Here is a 5,567-nt window from a genome sequence, read left to right on the forward strand (position 1 = left end):
ATATGAATTCAAGCACATCTATGTTATTTAATATGTAGATATTACTGATCCATACATTTTAGTAGAACATAATTTGGTTAAAAAATTTCGAATTCAACCTTAAGATTTCGAGATCGTTGTATTTGTAAATCATATTATACATATAAAGGAGCAGAATTCTTTGTTGTGCTTTTGAAAGTATATATAAAAATGATGTATATAGAATGTAATTCCAATTGAAAATGGATCGCCCGTAAAAAAAAGAATACAAACGGGATTCGAATTGAGTTGGCACGGTAAACGTGCACTCTGTAAAATTTGAATGAAGCGGGGAAAGTCGCACGAACCGCCTGAAACCAAAATCTGCGAGATGGAAATCACTACTGCCTATCCCTGCCATGCAAAGCCTATATGCTGGATTTCTATAGGTTTTGATCGGGGTAGGTTTGTAATTTCACCCAAACATGACGTAACCGCTTCTCACCCGGATTCATACACGGTGGGCACCAAAACACAGTGTGTCCTCGGCCGAAATCGACTCCCTCCCCGAATCATATTCATACACGGTGGGCACCAAAAACAAACTCTCGTCGGCAAATATTCGGTGTATGCGAGATTACCGTCCTATCCCCAACCGACTAGTGTTGCTGTGATGTAGTAGAAATTTGAAACGGGGGCTAAGTTTGTAAATTTCCTCGCATTTGAGACAAGCGCGCCCTGAATACATGGTTCCCCCTTCCTCTCTACCTCCCTTTTCCCCATTCGTACTCCGTGGGCACCAAAACACCCTCTCCACCCCACCCTCCTCCGTCCGCCACCCCATCCACCGCCGTCCTCCTCCACCATGCCGGAGCTGATACCCCGACGCCGCCTTCCATTACAAGAGATCGACCTCTCTCATCCACGGCTTTGGACCGGGATCCTTGCATCCCATCCTCTCGCTTCATCCCCGCCGTCGTCCACCTTGCCGGCTCCGCTCCTATGACCGTCTCATCCACCACGCCCTGCCGCCACCGTCTACCCTCCTAGATCTACTTCCACGCCGCCGACAGCCATCGCTACCGCAGCACCGTCAAATTCTCAGCAGATGTGTACACGGCGCCGCACCAGAGGCGGTACTCTTTCGTATCTGCTCAACTTATTTATTGCGGCAAGAAAATAGATCGCCACTGCTTTACTCTGATTTCTTGTCTTCGTTGCAAAGTTGCCTTTGTCCGGTTTGCACGTTCAGATCCGCCATGGCACGCTCAACACCATACTCGCAATGCTTATGGTTTTCCCTTTTATATTCCACACTAGTTATATCACAGTAGACCAAATTTCAAAATTGGGTCAGTCGATTTTTCAGAGCTCGCCGGAGTTCGCCGGTGCAATCGAAGGGGCTCGGGTGGGGACGGTGGTTGTGGGGGCGGTGGTGGGGCCTCGTCGAACGAAGAAAACTCGACGCGGGTGGGGGCGGGGGTGGGGGTGGCGGAGGAACACAGGCGGTGGGGCCAGTGGTTCGGTCGGTGGCCCGTGCGGTGTTCTGTATGGGAAGCACAGTATGTTCCTTGTCAGGAAGGGGAGCAGGGACATCTGCAGTCAACAGCTGATAGAGCTGGCCTGTACGTGTTAACAGTCAACAGCTAAAACCAAACAGCCCCTATGATCTGCCTAGTTGCTGTGTGCTCTTGTTATCATGGTTTGGCAATAAACTCTCTATACAGTATATTATGAACCTATCATCTGCCAGCTATCCTTACTTCTGGAGCCTATTTTTTGTGTACTTGTGCCAAATTATATAAATGCACACACCATATTACAACACACATGAGCTCTCTCATCAGAATCCAGTGATAGCACACAAGTGTTTACAGGGGCGCCCCTATATTAGAATATCATCTGCATTACAAAGATAATCTCACAACTATTTATGTTTTCATGGTTCTCAAATATTATACGCAATTATAGTGAATATCAGAATCCGCGCATCAGAAGAATATTGTGGAACACTGCAATGACTTACAAAATTGGCAGCAAGGCATTGAGTGCCATTCTGGAAGCAATGAAACTCGTACGCTCCCCACCTGTTGATTCTTGTTCAGAATATCATCCTAATGACTATTCTAACCTCGAGGAGTCAAAGGCAGATGGCCTGTCCTGTTCACCCATCAAGGTGCCTGTTCTAATTTGGCAAGGTTTTATTGATTGCGCATATCTTGCATATGTTGTCTTGCATTTCTTCTACTTTGTTGCACCACCATCTGCTTAGTTTACTCATCATATATGTCGAGATACCATGCCCATCCATTATCAATACATATTCCATCTATCATCATACCATGTTTTTCCACTCAAATGCTGTTCTTGTGCATCAGACATCAAAAAGGAAGAGGGTGATTGCCGAACCTGAAGGAGCACCAGCAAAGTCCTTGAAAAACATGGTGGTGCCGGAGAAATCAGACAACACCCCACTTATATTGGCTGTACAACCAGTGACACAAAACGTAGGGCCGATTCCAGCAGACTGTACCCATACTTCACTGGCCACACCACTAGCCCCACCACACAGGACCCGCACTCCAGCAAAAGGTATACCAATTTCATTTGCCATAGCACCGGCTGTACCACAGAAAAATCCCACTCTAGCAAAAAGTACAGCAAGTCCACCGGCCGAAGACCTATCCCAACTGCAGAGACGGCCAATTCCTGCAGATTGGAACCCCATTCCATTTATTCCCAGTTTAAAAGACAATGCTTTCAATGTTGTTAGGGACTACATGCATATATTCCCATCATGGGAAGATTATTGTGAAGACAAACACCATTTTCACATCTTCCTGTCCAACTTACGTGTAAGTGCTATTATTCATGGCTATTATTTTCCTGTTTTCTGCTGATTGAACACATCAATGATTTACATTACACTGTTGCAACTAGGCGAGGGTCAATCTGGATAGTCATGACGAGCAAAGCTTGCTTGTGCTTTTCAAGGAAGCATTGCAGCAGTATCGGTGTTACCTGAGGAAATCACACTTTGATGGCAAGTCTATAAACGAATTTCTGGTGAAGTCTCTTGTGCTAAATTTAGAAGACATTGAATGGAAAAATCTTGTTATGCACTGGTCTCGTTCCCAAGATGAGGTACTGTCTATGAAATCACATGACAATTTGAACTTCTACTTTTCCGCATGTGCCTTACGGATCTTTTTTGCAGGAAATCTGCTCGAAGAAGAATTCTGGTTTGACAAGAACGACAAGATATCGCAAATAAGCTGCCCGCTGCTTTGCTCTTGTTAGTACCTGTTGTCCTATATCACTGTACTTGCACACATACCTGGTTCATTATGTGACAGCAGTATGCATGATAGCTTGCTTATCAATTGTTTGCTCCAAATTATCTGATCTGTATGAATGGTTACATTAGTGTAGAATATATCCAATGACAATGTTTTTTTAGCTCTGCATTGTTCTTGTAAGTACATGTTGTCCTTTATCAGTGTACTTATAATGACAGGTAGTTGTTCATGTACCATCACTCTGCAGCTTATTTTCCTTTGCCCTCCATTTTCTACACATCAGATCTATATTTACTCTTATAATGACAGGTTGGTACTGAAGAAGTTTAGCTGTGCATTGCTCTTGGCTGTACCTTTTGCCTGTATCGCTGCACTTACATTTATAGCTACTTGGTTATGTAGCATCAATCTTCATCTTATCTTAAATATTCTCCATTTTTTCGTATATTATCACATCTATATTTACTCTTAACAAAATGTGGAATAAAGGCAATGCTTTTGAAGAAGATTCTGTGGTAAACTTCTTGAATTGCCCCCCCCCCCATCAGCATGGACAAGGCCTTTATAGAGCCTGTCTTCACCAATAATGTAAGTTTGTCCATCTCAAGCCTTCAAACTTTGTTGTATATATTTGGTTAGGCATGACTGCAACAGCTGTTTATTTTTGGTGTTTGCATCAAATTTCTTGTTTAAAGTTTATTATATGTAGTTCATAAACAAAAGTTCGTCCTTTCTCAATTTAAGTTTTCAGTTGTACAACCAAGTTCCTTCTTCATACCATGTAAATTAAACTATACAGGCAAGTGTTTTTCTTTTGCACTGCATGTATGCTTCTGTTCTTCATTCGTAATCCAGTGGTGTGGTGAACCTACCCACTACAACACAATGTCATATTCTGCAATGTCTTAATTATGAACAATGTCATATCATTCTACTATTATTTAAACTGTCTCTTTATTTGCCAATCTGAAATGGTATAAATTGACAACACACTAACCACTGATACTTTTGAGTTCTTGATCTGTAATCCAGTGGTGTCATGAAGCTGCCAACTCCTTCACAATGTCATTTCCTGCCATGTCTTGACCTGAACAATACCATATTGTGTTAATGCAAATTTAAACTGTGTCACTTTATTCGTTAGTAAGAAATGTGATGAATTGTCAGCACTGATACTTTTATGTGCAAAACCTCTCATCTGTCTGCTTGTTTATCTTTCAGAGTGAGGAAGATATAAGTGTTGAACAAGCGCAGTCTCATCATCTTGCTCAGCTGCTTGCGCTGCAGCTCCCCAGCAGGGCTAACCTTTCTTGAACTCTACTGAAGTGTTGTCGGTTTTGTATATTATTTTGTCGGCGTGTTTATTTGCACTGGTGGCGATCTTTGATGCCCAGTGTATGTAATCTGTTGTCTGCTTGTGCTTTCTTATCATAGTGGCGAACTTTGATGCCCAGTGGATGTAATATGCCATAATTTCTTTATTGTATAGTATAGGTTTTTTCTTATTCACGATGCTGCAGTTATTTTACTGTATATATATCCTATCTTCGCAGTAAACCGGCCAAACCGTAAAATTACGGTACATAATCGGGCCGTCATGCAATCATGATGTAGGTTGGGCCTGAAATGTGCCGATCAGCTCACGGGCCGGCAGCAGCCCGAAATGAACCCCAGCCCATGATTGTGCGAATCAAATCACGGGCTTTTAACAGGCCGAAAAATTGTCTTGGTCCTTGTTTGGCCTAATCAGATATCGGCTGCGAGCAGGCCGGATGCAAACCGGGCCATAGTTAGGCCCAACTATATGACGGGATTTTAATAGGCTGAAATTAATATAGGGCCGAAATGTTAAACACACCCTTAACAGGCTAAAACTAATAACAGGCCGAATTATTAAGTGGGCCTTTAGCAAGTGGGCCCAAAAGTAGAGTGTCCAGTTGACGGGTCGAATTTGATATGGGCCATAATTAGGCCCAAAACCTCTTAAAGGGACGGACCTGATCTAGGCCGTAATTTGGCCCAGAACGTGGTAGGCTTTTAACGGGCCAGATCTCATATGGGCCACTATTAGGCCCGGAGCGTGGCAGGCCATTAATAGACCGTATCAAATATGGCCCAACATTTGGCCCAAAACATGGCAGCCAGTTAACGGGCCGGCCTACTAGGGTCCTCAAAATCTTGTGGGCCTACAGCTGGGTCGGCCCATTAATGTCGGCGAAATCTCGTGGGCCTTTAGCTGGGCCGGCCCATTATGATCCGCAAGAATTTTGTGGGCCTTTACCTGGGCCGGCCTATTATGGCACACAAAAA

Source organism: Triticum urartu, chromosome 4 (assembly GCF_003073215.2).
Source record: "Triticum urartu cultivar G1812 chromosome 4, Tu2.1, whole genome shotgun sequence".
Lineage (NCBI taxonomy): Eukaryota > Viridiplantae > Streptophyta > Magnoliopsida > Poales > Poaceae > Triticum > Triticum urartu.